A 17,094-nucleotide genomic window follows, 5' to 3' on the forward strand; every position below is an offset into this window, starting at 1 on the left:
GGGGGTTTTATTATTAACATTTTTTAGGCTTTTAATCCTTTATACAATGACTTATGCAGGCACATAATATCCCAAATGATAATAACCACATTGTGAATTCTAATAATTTTTTATCTAGCTCAAATCATATATAAAGCTATCAGTTTAGCTCCTTCTCTGTAGAAAAGAAACAGAGAATCCTGCAAATGATGGAAACAAGGGTGATAAAGACTACAGATATCAGTGGACTATTTGCAACTAATCCTTTATTCAGAGATCAGAAATTGTTTCCAAGCAGATAGTGGGGCAGTTCTCGGCACTCAACACGATCCTCTTTCAAGCAATGCTGTGGTATGAAGTGATATAAAGCATTCCCAGGAGTATGAAATGCATAAATAGCTTTCAGCTGCCTTTTTACCCTGTATTGTCCATAGTTATGAGGCAAGTCCTGACCCACTGAAGTCAACAGAATTTCTGTCATTGCCAGTAGCAGGACCAAGCTTTATCACTGTCTTTTATTAATAGTTAATTCTTCAGAATGACATTATGCATATTTTGGCAGTAACTTTGTATTTTTAATCTAAATTTTAAAATGTTGCAAAAATAAAATAGAATTAGAGAATCTTACCAGCTCTGATTTTAGGATTAGGCTATCTGAGAAACAGTTTCACCACTTTCATGCTATTATCAATGAATTCCTATTCTTACTAGCTACCCTAAGCTTCAGCTCCACTTCTATTTTTAATTAAAATACCATTACAGAAGGGGGGAAGATATAATGAAATACCTTTGTTTTTACACAGAGAAAAGAAGCATTTACAAAAATGGAAGGAGTTGGCCCAGAAGGATTATAATTGAGATTTATAATTAATGCTTATGATACCATAAGCCTTCCTTCCTGAGATACTCTGAGATATCACTCTGAGACTAGTCAGTTAAGTATAATAAATTCTTATGGCATTTACATAAAACATGTGCATATCATATGTAAATCTGATACTAACGCAAGACAGAATTGTTATTTGATTCACTCACCTAGCTGCTTCTCAGGCTCTGAGCAGACACTTTGCACCTCATTGGCCAACAAAAAAGTTCTCATGGATTAATTTTGTTAGCCATGATTTTATAGCATGAACTGAGCATGTACTCTGTCAAATGTGTGTGTCCCTGTAAGAAGACCTGTGCTGTCACATAATCAGTATTGACAGCTATGGCAGTTATACACTATATTACAGACACATGATATATGACAAATCATACCTTTGCATGTATTGAAACATCAGGACTCGGGTCTGAACTCTCAATAGCATGTTCTCCCTCTGTGAGATTATACTGTTAGTCGCAAAACACAGTACTGTTCTATCATCGAACGAAATGGACTGACCTGGAAAAGAAAAAAAAAACCCTTCTGTTGACAATGTCTCAGTGCAATGAAAAATGTGTCATGGATCATTTCTTTTTTGATGAAACTGAAAATGAATCAACTTCCAACCTTTCTACATAAAGTATCAAATCATGCAACAAGTCTATTTAGTTTGTGGACTTGTAGATAGAAAAGCCTGAGTCAGAAAGTTTTATGTGAGTTGTATGAACACATATCTGGTGAAAAATTTCACTAAAACCTTTCTTTTTTTGTATCAGAAATCTCATTTATACAGTACTACCAAGCACTTTGAAATCTTAGAATTTAAAATTACTACAAGAATGAGTGATATTAGAACATCAGACTACAGAATGCTCACATATTAGAGCAATTCAAATTTACTGAACTTTCATTAAAGAACATTTGACCCAAGTGCATTATTGTGCATACTTTATCAGTCTTGTATACATTCTGGCAGACAGCCGCTGTTAAATTGTATTATTTTTGGTCTACTGTATTGGATGCACGACCGAACTTTTAGGAACTGTGTGCTTTCTTTCATTTGAACTTCAGTCAAAGCTAATGCTTTAGATAGATGCTGAAAAGGATTTATCAAAAATGAGAAGGTTTTGACAGTAATTTCTAAACATTATCATGCTACTTACACTGTCATACAGTTGTGCCTCTTATTTGCTAATCCAGTTTCTCTAATAAAATACTATAGTTTACAAGAACTCTACACTTGATGTGACGACACACTAAGAATATTCTCATTCCCCTGGAAAAAACAGACACTCCATACTTTTCAAACAATCATTTGCTTCAACATGACATGATACTATTAAAAAAAGCTCCACAGTGACACTCCATCCACTTGCCTAGAAATTGGTGACTAAGAATGTAGAGAGCAGTTGCATTTAGTTTAACATCTCTCTGCACCACACAAAATCACACATAAGTGTTAACTTAGGTTTAACAACCATTTTCCTACCATATAGGAATTGCACATTAACAATTTCAATAGTCCTTTCAGGCTGAAAAGCATATATTGTTTTGAAAACATCACGAACTACATCTAGCTCCTCTCAAGTCAACACAGTCACTGATGTCCCTATAGACCAAGTAAGACTGAACTGTGTCTCACCAAAGTCTCAGAACTGCCTTTGCATTAAGTATGGAATACATCTATGAACTGCTTCATCCCACACCTCTAATACACATCCACATCAAACTGGAGTATGTTATACCACACAAAAGCAGCAGGAGCAAAAGCCAGTTTTTTAGATCTTCCAACATGGAATACTGAATCTCTGTTAATACTCATGGAGATTTTTAAGAAAGCAGAATCAAATATTACAAAGATTTAACAAAATTACAGCACAAGTTATATGATCTTGAGATAACACTTTAGGGCTCTCTGAAACATCAAGCTTGATGTTCACAGTTTAAGTGAGTTGCTTAAATGCCACAGTCTATAAAGTAATTTTGGATAGATTGCTAAACTTTTTTTTTTAATTGTAAAAGTAACATAGCACGGACAAAATGAGGTAGTTTTATTTCAAATGTTAAATACTAACAATGCTGGTGAATAGAGCAAAGTATTATTGATAAACTGTCAAGTGTACTTGGTAAATCTACATGTTTAATCAATAAGTTAGCACCCTAAATAGAGTGATCCTTGAAGTACTCATTCAAATTTAGAGACTGATAGCTTTGTGTTTTATTTTCAACTTACTAAGCATGTGCTCTGTGCGGTACGGAACTCACAAGACAATATAAAAGTATTTTTTGTCATTGGCCAAAAAATAAAACCTGTGCTCTTTGATACATTACATATTTATAGCTGGCAACAACCATTTCACACTTGAAAATTAAAGCAATTGCTGTCAAGTGACTGAGTCATGTTGATTTCAGTAAATCCAGAGAGATCTGGTAAACTGTCAAGAAGAGTTCAGTCGAATGCTGGCTGACTTCAGAAGGAGAATAGAGAGCATCAGTTTTACTGAATTCCAAAAAGTAATTCAAGGTAAGTTTATTTGAAGGAAAAAAATTAACAGAAAAGGTATTCAAACCCTAGAGAAAAATGCTCAATCCTTCTCAATAGTTCTCGTCTGTTCTTCAGCGCACTCTGGCATTTAAAAAGATATACAGAAAGCTCCTTAAAGACCAATCACTGCCTACTTGTCTAGTAAGCTTAATACAATAGGAAAATCATTCTACTCCATTGATTCATATGGAAATCATTCTGGAAGAGTCCAAAAAAAAAAACAAAAAAAGAAGATACAACCTACTACTGGAAGGACTAAAAGAGACTGCTATTTCATCTTTCTTTATATGGAAATATATGATATGACTGGAAGGAAAGGAAGTCTGAAGTGCTATTTGAAGAACAGCTGTAATGAATACAACAGCTGACATCCCAGGCTGCCCTTTGATCCAGCAAAAATGGCCTGGGGTTCAAGCCAGTGGTACAAAATGTTATAGAGACAGTTAATGACACACGAACATTCAGCATCCAGGCAACAAAAAAAAAGAATGTCTTCAAAAACTTTACATCTTCCCACCAAGTGGGACATAATGCAGGATTGCAAGTAGCTCGCAGTTACTCTAGAAAATTGGGTAAAACCATGTTGGCCGCATTTGGCCAAAATTTTCAAAGCAAAAGCTGTTTCAAGTCCATTTCATCTATGTTGTATATTTCTTGAATACAGCCGAGGACACTTTAATGACTCCAATAGGAGCCTGTCTAGCATAAAAGCCCTCGAGATACATTTGCACCTATCTCCTACTATCCAGACTCTGTACTATTCCACTCCTGTTTCTGTCAGTTTGAAAGCTGAAAATGTATGAAAGTAAACAATTATTTTTGCTGAGGTCTTAGGAAAACATTCCCTCTGGATTTGTTCTTGATAACTGCTTCACTCAAAGCATTCAAATGCAACAACAGTACAAGGCCTACCAGGAAAAAAAAAAAAAAAAAAAAGTGTTTCCTTTGTTAATTTTTCCTTTAATTCTCTTTCCTGCTATTGTTGTTATCTAATCAAAAGGGGAGGAAAAAAAAAATCAACACCTAATGCATCTAGCTTATTTGGCTCATGCTACCAAAACATTGCTTTCTATTCCTGTGACACTTTATAATCATAGTATCTGAGTATCTTAATATAAAACAATACAGACAGGCTTTAAGGTACCACAAGAGTTAGGACAGTTTTCAGCAAGCATATAGGATGTTGTAATAATGCCCTTAGAAAGGTACCGAACTCCCATTTTTACTCCCTTCACTTCAGATAAATGGTATCTTCCCCTTATTCATCATCTGTATGCAGGAGACTTTGACAGAAAAGACTTTGTCAGACTGCTGTTTAGGAACTGAGTGGGCTTACAGAGTACCAAATCATAGCCAAATTGTTTGGACCCAGCTGTGTGTTGTTCCATTTTGTGCTTCTCATTCATACTCACATCCATCTTGTCAGAGTCCCCCCAACAGATAATATAAGTGTTCCAGATTTGGTCCAAGGTAAAGGTATTTAAAAAGGAAGAAGGGGTATTATCTGAGCACAAAAAATTCTTGATAAAGCACAACTTGACCTTTTCCTTTTTCTAACTCTCACCACACACACAACATACAACCACCTTAGTTTTGTAAAAATGATGTTTTTTCCAATTGCACACATAGGTGATGTTCCTAGAGAAAAAAAATGCATCAAGGTGTAACTTATCCTCATGATTTAACTTATCCTTTTGGCAACTAGTGGCCCCTTCAGAATTATACATGATATTTAATTTAAATTTCACTAGAAATTTGAATTTGAAATGAAAATAAACCTGAAGGAAGCTATTACTTTCACTGAAAAACATCAGAAAATGCAGATGCTCCTCATAATTCAAACCACAATAGAAGACTTACCATGCATAGAATTGGGACACTTGGGAAATTACATTTTTCTTTTCCATATATAAGTTTACAAGCTGATTAACTACAGCCCTTTGAAAGCTGAAGATGCTCCTCAGTTGTTTGCTGCTAGTGAAGTTCTCCAGCTTTATAGTTCCACATTTAGCAAAACCTCAGTTCTGCCACAAGGGATTTTCTCTGCAGTCCCACTATTTGTCTCCTCACCTTTTGCACCACTTCATTAGCTAATATTTAGGAAATATTTCACTGCATGTACATACCAAAACTTCAGTACACTGTGCAGGAGCCAACTTTTGCAATAACAAGACTATCGAGGTCACCACCTTTCACCTTGAGCTTCCCAGAGTTCCACTGTATATCTCATTTCACTGCACGTTAGTCTGACTGCACATAGGGTATCGAAACACGAGGCAAATTTACAACTTGACCGACATGGGTAGCTTGTGATGAGCTGGACCCTCAAAAAGGATACAGAAATACACAACAGCAAACTTGGTACATTACATACCAAGTCATATTGATATACAATCATCAGAATCATCACAAACTCAAGGGTTTTTTTCTTTGTTTCTTCATTGACTAACAACAGATTGACAAATGAGAGCCACAAGACACGATCATGATTTCACTCTTTCCATTCACAGATACTTTCATCAGAAATTATTCATTCAGCCAGCACTGTCTAGCATGATTTTGCCTCCATTTACAAGGCATGCTGTATAGATCACAACTTTCCCTTCAGCCTTCAACACCAACTTTGTTTCTCCTCCGTACAATTGTGGACTGAACCTCTGGAAACAGCAGGTAATTTCTGACCATTGAAAACAGTCTGCATCTACTTGATATGTGCAGTAGTATACTAAGCTCAAGTGATCATCAAAAAGCAGGAAAGGCCTCCATGCTTATTATACTCTGACAGTTTCTGAGTTACTTCATGCAAATCATTGTGAAGACTTTTTAAGAAATTTACATAAAATATACCCTTCCTTCCTTTCACATGCATTATGTTACTTTTATATTCTGTTTGCAGAGAGCTTACAGACAACAGAGAACCCACAATACCTCCAGCATGCATTTGGGTAGCTTACAAGTACAGAAAATTCCTTGTTTCTGTGGTTACTCTCACTAGACTTACATGCTAAATGTAATGAGAATGAATGACAACTTCCTGGTTGCCATCAGTAACCTTACCTATTACGGGAAGATTTTGCAAATAGATATTCTTTATAGTTATAATTTCTCCTTTGAAAAAAGTAGGTAAGGAAAGGACAGCTGTCAGTAAATAAGCAGTCTAAAAGAATTAACGGTCTCTGGAAGAGAAGCTGTGATCTTACATGGTTGATGAAGGCAACTGGGGAAAGAGGATGTTGGTGAAATACTTTGCTTATATACACCACTTCGAGGAGTGTCTGGAACAAAACAAGCTCAAGTCTTCATCTTAGGGCCTGACTACTTTCTAGATCCAGACTGAGGAGAGCACAGTGTCAGAGATCTGGTCCTACGTATTGACCCAGGGAGTCAGAGTTCGGTACGTGAAATTCCAATTTTCCGTGAGTGAGAAATGTTTACACACAAATGCAAAGCATAGTAGAGGATGTTTGGAATTTCAAGAAAGAGCTGTGCTACCTATGGGAGATAGCATAATACCACAGTTATATATACGTCTCTCAAGTAAAGCTTGCACAAACATAGCCAAATTACCCAGTAAAGTAAACGTCTGATTTGAAGCAGGCTACATACACTACAAATTTAACAATTACAGGCCTGATCCAAATGTAATGAAGTTAATGACAGTCTTGCCACTTGTTTCTGTGATACCTGCAGTGGACTTTCACTTGTTATTTTTGCTGCATTTGCCATACACTCACTTTTACTCACAGATTACTCATCACGCCAGGTCTGTAAAATGGACATAAGGCTACAGAACATTCTGGAACATTTACCGCATGTTTCTGACACACTGCACGATGCATTATCCTACATCAGTTACTAAGACTATATCTCAGATCCTGCTACATCACATCAAACCAATCTAGAAATTGAAAGAATAGTACATGACACAACACAATTGTTATATAATGTGATTTGACTGCTAAAATTTAACCAAAAAATTTTCCTGGGCCAGTAACTACTATCGAATTAGACTGTAGTTAATCAGTGCAAATGGAACTTGGCACACAGGGCACAAAAGCAAAACCAGAACTATTCTGTGCACTCATTATACACATCACCCTATATGCAATACCACCATGTTGAGGTGGAGATGAGGTTTTGCTTGCTTGGAACTGGTAGACTTCTGCAGTAGAAAAAATGTTTTTTTCTTTGCATATATACATATAAATAGAAATCTGCAGTGGATGAAAGATATTTATTTCAAGTGCAGTACTGAAAAATGAATTTCTCCTCTTTTTAATTATCAGATGTCCTTAAATAAAACATGTGTAGAAATGGCAAGTCTTTTAGCAAAGAACAGCCTAGCAATATTTTAAGGAAATGTCTTTTATTTTATATAGTACCACCTGTTACTCTTGATTTCCCACATTAACTTCTGTATATCCTGTCCAGCTACTACTAAATCAATTACATTTAAACACAAACTCCAATAAATATCCTAATCAGTGGTGCAGGCTTCTAAACATTAAGCCCAGTCAATTAATATTTTTGACAGGGCACATAGCTGAACTCAGCTAAATATTAAAGAGAGAGTATATGTGAAAATGTCCACAAAATAAAACAACATAATAAATAACAAAGTTGGAGGGGAATACAACGGGCAACTTAGTCCATCCCATTAACCCAAGGTAGAAATAACAACAATGATGCAACATGTCTGTGTCAGAGAAGAGTGAAAGGCACTACAGACTGTGTTTTCACTGAGTAAAAGACTAAAAGCATTACACAAGCATAAAAATGGGACAGGCATGTTCTAAAGTAAAAGCTACTCAATACATTATGATTTTGAGCAACTTCTTAATTAACAAAAATTCTATGCAACTTTTATCTTAAAATATAGACAGAATGAACTATGTGTTCCATTAAAATTGTCAAAAAACTGCCATAAGCAAGTGATAGTGCAAAGAAGTGCTGACATTTTGAAGGTTCAGTATGGTCTGCTATTTTTAAAGGGGCATACTTTTTATGTGCTGTATTGGCATATGTTGGAATAAGACTGCATGATTGCTACCTTGAGCTAACATCAAAAAAAAAAAAAAAAAAAAAAAGAGAGAGAGAGAGAGAGACCAGCTATCTCACGTTTCCTTTTATAAACCACATCCAAGAGGATCATTAAGTTTCATTTTAATCCATTAGCCATATATTCTAATGAACTCAAAAAACTGAATGTGCCACGTAATTCCCCTGTGTACGGCCCTGGCTTATCAAGGCACTTATGCACATGCAAAATTTTAGGCATATAAACAATTCTGCAGAGGTTATGAAACGCTTAAAGGTTCCAACGCAACCCTACACAAACATGCAAAAGTGCAAGCATTTCGGTTGCAACTAAAACAAAGAGAAAAAACATACAATGAAAATGAAGTGCTGCAATTTGCAGTTTACAGCAAGGAATTAGATAGCAAAGAGAATATATTTTTGTTGGTAGGAAAAGATGGAAAAGCCTTTGTATGGCAGAGAGCAAAGGAACAGAATATAAAGTTATAGAGAATATAAAGAATTCTCATTCACAAGCTACCATTTGTGTTGACAGGAATAAATTCGTTTTCACATTTCTTTCCTGAAAGAAAACAAAAAGAATCTACACTTTATACGTCAACCTGAAATCACTCCAGTGAAACAACCAAGTCCATTGCCACTCCTTTGTGACTCCGCATGTACGTTTTTCTAATCAGTTTGGAGACCCATTTTAAATCTACTTTAAATCAGTATCATGAGCTATGGAAGACCTCGAGAAAGTCCCATAAAACCTGCAGAAAGAACATGCTTCTTTACTGCACATAAACGAATATGGTTATACAGCATTTTTAACCATTTAATAAACAGATGAACACATAAAGCCCAGGAAGAGGCCATATGGTCAACAGACCTATCCTCTCCCAACTGCTGAAAATAAAACAAGATCAACCTGTCTCTCTTCTGTCTTGATCCTTGTTGTGGACATGAAAGAGATACCACTTGCACGTACTCCTAAAGCAGTCAGTTCAAAAGCAGAATCATGTCTGTTTCTTATTTGCCTTACTACATGATTTGAATCAAATTGTATCACAGTAAAGACAGCTGGGCCTGGAGAAGTCAACTAATTCACCTTCATAAGCCAAAGTAGGATCTACTCTACTTAAATGGAAGGTGTTTGTTTAGCCTGATCTTAAATACTGCAATGACAGAGTTGCCAGAATTTCCCCCAGAAATATATTCTAGGACTTAACTATTTTTACAGCTGTAATTTTTTTCATGCGCTACCTGCCATCTCAGTGAAGGAATGGGTGGGAGTAAGTGCAACCTGCAGTGAGCATAGGGCAAGCTGGGACAAGGAAGGAGGACAACACGTATCTGGCTTAAGTTAAGCCTCAGAAATGGGGAGGAAAGGTGTTCAAAGGTGTGTGTTTGAATGTCTTCCCCAATACCCAAATCAGTGATCAGAAGTTGTTGTTTTGCAATAAATTAGATTAAAAAAACTGCCCAAATCAAAAACTGTCTGCCCGCAACACTAGCGAACCGGAATATTTTCTGCCTGTCCCTACTGAGCTGCATCCTATTTTTTTCCAGACTACTTCTCCAATTTATCAAGATCATTTTGAACTTTTATCCCACCAAAGGCTTAAAAGCACATTGTCAATTTTGGAAATAAACCCTGAAATTATCAGTTTATTTTCAAATGAATTAAAAGAAATGAATGTAACGGCCACTAATAACAAAACAGAGTATTCTTTAAGTTTATGCTGGTACATTTTAGCATCCAAAATACCTCTAGAACTTGTACTGTAAAATACAAGAGAGCGCTGCACGTTAGGTAAGGATTTTATTTATATGCTGTTTACCCGGTACTGTCATATCTGAAGTGTTGCTCTAAAATGTTTTGGAGAGCCATTACTGGAAGATACTGTACTTGACTTATCAGACTAGATGCTGCCACAGTTGGGAGCAAGAGTGCCATGGCCCGAGTCGCCTCCATCCTTCCACAGCCCTGCTAGGCACACTTCGTGAACACCAGACTCAGCCTGAACTGCCTCAGAGGAGGAAATCAGAGAGCTCTCTTAAGGAGAGAGGTAAAATAGGACACCAGACAACTTACCCTGATGTGTTTGTGAAGTTGCGTACATAGAAATGAAGCAGCCAGCAGGAAGCAAAGTTATCTTCATTAATATCAGCAACGGCACTCAAACTGTGTGCCCTAAACCCTTCAGTAGCTGTTTGGGAGCAGGGTGGGCCTGGGCCGCACCCGGGGCAACACCTTGGCACACCAGCACAGCTCAGGTGAGCGCTGCACCACGCAAAACTGTAGCGACACCTTGTGTGCAAAGACGACATAAAACTGCTCCCAAATCAAGGTTCAGGAAAGTATTTCTTCTTGGTACGCTAACCTTCCCCCCCCACCCCCCCAAAAAAAAAAAGTTTTTGGTAAGACAAAAACCATAGGATGTATTCACCAGCTTCAAAAATGTGCTCTGCACCCAGATACCTTTAATAAGGTTATTTTACTGCAGAAAGGCTCGTGCATGAAAATAAGACACACTGAGCCACCACTGGGCTGCATAAAAGGCATATTGTGATTCTCCCATGGTGTCCTTGCAGAAGGAAAGGCAGCATGTCTAAAGGTGCACTGGAGCAATAAAGACCTAGATTTGTAGCTGATTTCTGATGCTGGCTTGCTTTTGAGTCTAGGCAAATTCCTCATCTTCAGCACTCCTGGTTCCTCAATGTTAACGTGAGAAGCATCACCCCAGTCAACTGAGCAAATATTCTGAATAATACCAGGCAATTTTTCATCAAACAATTATTTGTGGATACACATTTAAGCAGTTTTAATAATATTTACCTACCTCATAGGGGTGCTGCATATATCAGTCAGCTAATGTTTTAGCGATACTTTGAAAACATAAAAGCCTAGTGTAATGACACAGCCAAAGTTAATAAATGATGCTATTGTTTCCTAGAGTAATAACATCTTCATAAAGGATAGCCTCTGAAAAAGCACAGACAAACCATTTGTGCTGTGTTTCAAATGGCAACAAAAGCATTATAATTAGACATTTTCTTGGTTTTCAATGCTCCTTATAAACAGTTCTTAGTATCATCTAAATTAATTTTCTTTCTCATTTAAAAGAATTAGAAAGAATACCCAAGAGAAAAAGAAAGTGACAGAGAAAGAGAACTGCTTGTCACATCGTTTCTCAGTACTCTGCAGCCCTGTACTGAAAATGTACCTCAATGATTCAGGAACTGTGAAAGTTCTAGCTGTGATCCTACAGGATGGGAGGGTGGTGGGGGCTGTCTTAAAAAGGGTGGTGTTGTTTTTGTTACATATTTTACTTTAACATAACACTCAGTTGCCAATATGAAGAAATTCTGCATATATTTCTCATTTTCTGTTAAAATATGCCACGAAATATCAGTGTATGCCTCATTACATAAAGTAATAAATGATGCGCCACCCACATCTTTTTTTTTTTTTTTTGGTTACCTTTTGTTTATGATTTAAACCAATAATCACACTAAACACTTGGAAATAAATGAAGCCTTTTCAGGCTGATTAAATTGGCTGAATGCTTTAAACATGTGACTTTGGCAGATCTAATCATCCCAGGATAGTAGGGGAGTTAATCATGCAAATGTCTTCAGATATTTCAATTTGCAAAGCTGTGTTTTGTAGCATGCACTCTTCCAAAGCATCTGTATTCTAGCTGAGGTGCAAACTGCAACTGTTCAGTGCCTAGGCATTAGAAAAACCTATTAACTAGAAAAATACAAAGCCAAATAAAGTAATACCATTACAAAGTTTTAATCAGAAGAACCTAAAATTTGCCAGAAACTTTACACTATTTTAGGGGCTGGGGGCCTATGACCTCCAATTAGGAGGCAATAAAGAACACACAATAGCTTCAACACCAAATCAACACCTCCACTGCTCATGTACAAAAGTCCAATCTTACTACATGCACTTTATGGAATTAGGCTTTTCTATGCCTGCTGCTCATGAGGAGAGTGTCTAGTTCATACATGATTTTTGCTCTCTTTGTTGGAGGCAGGCAGCTTCCATCAAATGAGACATTCTCCATCACTTAGTAGTCCTTTTTTCTACCCTCCTTTCTGTGTGAAGGAAAATTTTAGAATGAATAGGGTATCACATTGATTCCATCTTTCAGTGAAAACCTAATTTAATTTTGAACAGAATCTGAAACTTTCCTACCACCTCCTCTTTCCCCTCTCCTGGATGCTTGGAAAAGTTCATATCTAGATCACATATTTTGATGCTGCAGTTGATCTTCTTCAAAGTATTCTCCTATTAGAGCAGCTGGAAAAGGACAGAATAAGGTAGATGAAACAGCAGGGTTTTCTGAAGTTAACCTAACCACTTAGACTTTTTTTTTTTAAATAAATTATTTGTTCTCTACATAAGCATAACTTTTCCATTAAAATACGTCATGACTATTAATAACATTTATTATATATATCTAACTTTATGTACTGCCTATTGTCTATGTTCCATTCCTTGATTAACCCATCTAGCCACTATGAAAACAAAGGTAATGGAAACACAACAACTGAGTCTGGAAAATAAACTTTTGCAATAGTCTCATTAACCTTCAGAAGAAATTTCCTGAGTTTTAAATTCTGCCCTGTAATCAACTGGCAAAGCCAGTCTTAGCCCAGCTGTATAAAATGCACCCAAATAATCAGACTTAAAGATAGCAAATTACGGAAGCAGATTAACATTTGTCTTATGGATATAAACTGATAATCAACTCTACCTGAAGCACTCACAGCCAAGGAAGGATCAAAAGATATTTGGAAGTTTGACAACTCCTGAATGTCACCAAAAGGTGTCAGCAATATCTTGCCACTTTACGAATGGGTAAAAACGAACTTCTTGCTTGCAAGAAGGGGAAAGAAAAGCAGGGGTTATGAAAAGCACAGTACAAAACAGAGTAGCGTAAGTGGCTAATAAGATGTTTGTGGGACAAATGCATAAATCATGAAAGCAATAAGCAATACAATTGACTGGAGTTCTAACTGAGACAACAAACAGCATTTACTTGTGAAATATAAACCAGTTACATTTGCTGTAACTGCTAAGAAATGAAAGACAGACCTAGGTCTTAAAAATGAGGGTCCCAGAGCCATTTTGGTTCTTCCTATGCTTTCTTCCTAAACTCAGGAAGAGCCTCCTTCAATGACATTAAGGTTATGATGGAAAAATGATTCCAAAGAAGTCTATAGAGAACTCGTTAATATGCCTTTATGATGTGATATTATGACGGCAATTCAATTTCATTGCAGGCCTAATGAGACCCTGTTACAATGTCAAAATGAAAGGAAACTGTATCAATCAAGTTATACTACCCTGAGAGAAAGAAAAACCTAAAGAAATTAACCCCATTAAAAACTATTTTAAAACAACATTAAGATTCAGTGAATTCAATATCATGTTGCTTTTGTTGGTTTAGAGCTTCAGGTAGAAGCTAAATTTGGCACTGATTTACAGTGCATTAAAATGTATTGACATCAGGGGAATCAGTGAAAGTTTGAAGGAAACAGAAATACAACAAAATTCATAGGCAGTATTGGGGTTGTGTAAGGCATTGGGCAGAGCCTTTAGAGTAGTCCTACAGCTAAAATCTTATCCTCATTATCTGCAGTGATTTCAATTTTTATCACTTAAACAGTTGGCCACTGGCCACTGTCTAAGCATTTAAGTTCTTGTATCTCACACTGTCTTGATAAAATATGTGAATTTGTACCAAACACTGTAGAATTAGGCCCCAAAAACTATAAGAGCAAACAGAAATGGAAAGACAATGCAGAAACAAATATGCCAAAGCCAACAATAAAGTAAGAAGCAATATACACAGTGAAGACAATAGGATTTTTTTGGATTAGATCCTAAGACCTCAAAACTAAGGTTAGTAGTACACTCCATAACTGATGGATAGCCTTTGCTAGTTATATGCCTTTGGAACCACATATAGGGGATACTATGTCACAAGGTTATGAAAATAGTCTTAAGCCTATATTAAAGTATTTCAGTGCTAAAAACACAAAGTAAGTACAAAAAGTACAAAAACAGAATATAATGAATTAATTTTCAGGCAAAGAATGGCTTTTCATGTCCATTCTTTGAACAGTCTTGATTTTTCATCAACAATTTTTCTTCTTTTCTAAGCCAATGTTTCCCATTAAGATAAAGTGTAGAGTTTAAAGATAAAATATTAATGAGAATTCCATAAAAACCAGCATGTATATTCCATTTAAACTGTGCTGCTGCCATTCTCTAAAACAAGTGCTTGCAGCAGTATAAGGTTCTGGTTGCTGTAGAAACTGCCACCTACCTGGTTAAGGTACAGACTTTCACATGCAAAAGGCAGGGAACACAATTTGGTAAGTTCATGAGTTTTTATATAATATGCATGTTCCAGTTTTCACTAAGGTACTTAAAAGATGAGAATTTAAGACTCAGCAAAACATTAGCATGGAAACTCACCAAAATATTGTAAAAAGTATAAGATCACCGTTTTGGCTGTGCACTTTTCTCCCTTTCACCTCACCTTTTGTTTGTAGCAAACACTGATATTTGCACATCATTGTGAAGAAAAATTTGCAAACCAGCAAAAAATTTCATTGATTTTTGCTTCTATTATGGTTGAAATTGTAGAGATGGTATTTTGCGATCACAAAATTCTGAAAAATTAAAGGAAGGGAAGACTGAACCATTCCAAAACCCAGTTGCTTCTACTTCTGAGAGAGAAATAGAAAGAGAGAGAGAAATAGAGAGAGAACATTCCTGAAGACACTTGGCTCAGGACAGATGTATTATTTTCAGCAGTTTACAGTAAAACTTCAATAAACTTTTTGTTTTCATCGTTGTTACGTACTATATGAGATACTGTACATACCGCCATTGTAGGGGGCATTGTACAAATGCAGAACAGAAATAGTCCCTGCACAAAGATAAGACCCCAGAGGCTTGCTATATTTTTGTTCTTTTTCTTGCAGTGCCTGTCCCAAAGGCCTATGAAGCTTGGTCTTGTATAAGCATTTTCTTGTGTCAGAGTGGGCTTTAAAAAGGAAAATCTTTTTTGTACAAAAAGCAGCCCTTGCCATTTCAAGAAACATAAAATGTTCTTTCTGCAAATCTGACATTTACTCAGATATTCTCATTTGCAGAGATATTCTCAGACATCTCATTTACATTAGATGTTTATTTTTTTGTCAATGTAGTAAGTTTCAGGGGCTATTGTTAGCCTTAGCAGAGATGAATGTTAGTTACACCAGAACCAGACTATCTGTGAGTTATTTTTAAATTTTCACAAAACCTGTTTTTGTTGGTGCTATCTGGTAGGGAGAGAGTGATAATGGCTTGAGAACAGATGCACTGAAACTTTACGTGTCTTGCAAAACAATGCTCTTTTCACTATAGTATTAAGTCCTGCAAAAATATCAGGAGTACTTCTGCCAACACTGTAATGACAGCAGTAAAGAGAAGCACAACACTGAAACTGTAAATAAGCTTATAAAGTAGAAGATTGTATTCCATGCAGGCCACATAAAGCATGGCTTTTAATCAGCAAGGGGATCTGTGAATATACACTCATTTCAGATTGAACATTCAATGAAGGAAAGCATGTAAAAACCAACCAACACACATTATCAAGAGAATATACTGGGGTAAATAGCCAGCAGCATAGGTGTACAAATCATACTTGTTAGCCAGAAATCTATTCATTGCTCCCTAATCATCAAGTATGAAATATGCATACCTTTGGAAGAAAATACTTTTATTTCATCTGTGAATTCTTGTGTACTGTACTTCCCAAAGAGTGACAAACAGGGTTATTTAGAAAGAATTCTGTTCCCATGACCTTGTCTATAATTACTTTAACTACATCAGGACAGACTGGAACAGTTGTCCTGCTGCACAGGCATTGTATCAGTATAAGGATACTTACGTTTCCCATAGGAGGGTGAACAAATGGCCATAAACATGCTTTTATTTTACTGCAATCTACAGTTCACCGTAGGGATTGTATCACTTTAACTATTTCAAGAGAAAATCATTATTCTGACTAAAACACTTACTACAAAAGTTTGTAATGGGCCTTGTCTGTGACCAACATCGTATCTCTTACTGACATCTTTGAGTATTTGATAGAGTTGCTTTGCAGTGGGCACATTCAAATGGTTATAATCCAGCTTTAGGGTAATGTATATATTACTTACTTTTTTTTCTTTTCTTTTTTCTTTTTTTTTTTTTTGAGCTGGGGGAATCTGTGTTACATCTGTAAAACAAAGACATTATTTTCAAACTAGATATAGCCTCAAAGATATAATAGATCTTACAGATGCTGAAGACAGCTGTACCTAATGTAATCAGGTTTTTATATTACATACAAGATGTTGCTACTCAGTGTATTTATTTCATACATTTATTCGTCTTTGGAAGTGCCTGAAGGTAAAGACTACATAATCCGGGGGGGGGGGGGGGGGCGGGTACATGGTTTTGCAACTCATACAGAATTCCTTCATGTTTGTCAGTTTTCCCGAAACTTATTATTCTGTTTCTTTATAAATATTGCTACAGAGATCTTGTTAAAAATTAGGAAAATAAGCCAACAGCACAAATCTGACATAGTTATGAGCTGGCCAATTGTCTTACACTCTTATATAG

The 17,094-nt window shown here is 36.3% G+C and overlaps 1 long non-coding RNA gene across 1 annotated transcript in view; it reads right to left on the minus strand.

Moving 5' to 3' along the window:
- LOC135329515 (uncharacterized) overlaps positions 1–16,699 on the minus strand; it is a 212,186-nt gene extending 195,487 nt beyond the window's left edge. Inside the window, exons 1-2 of the long non-coding RNA XR_010390949.1 lie at positions 16,647–16,699; positions 1,240–1,363 (exon numbers count right to left, since the gene is read on the minus strand). This is a non-coding gene — a long non-coding RNA (uncharacterized LOC135329515). The remainder of the gene's footprint in view (positions 1–1,239; positions 1,364–16,646) is intronic.
- Positions 16,700–17,094: the final 395 nt, after the last annotated feature.

The sequence above is a fragment of the Dromaius novaehollandiae genome, chromosome 11 (genome assembly GCF_036370855.1).
Source record: "Dromaius novaehollandiae isolate bDroNov1 chromosome 11, bDroNov1.hap1, whole genome shotgun sequence".
NCBI classification, from domain to species: Eukaryota; Metazoa; Chordata; class Aves; order Casuariiformes; family Dromaiidae; genus Dromaius; species Dromaius novaehollandiae.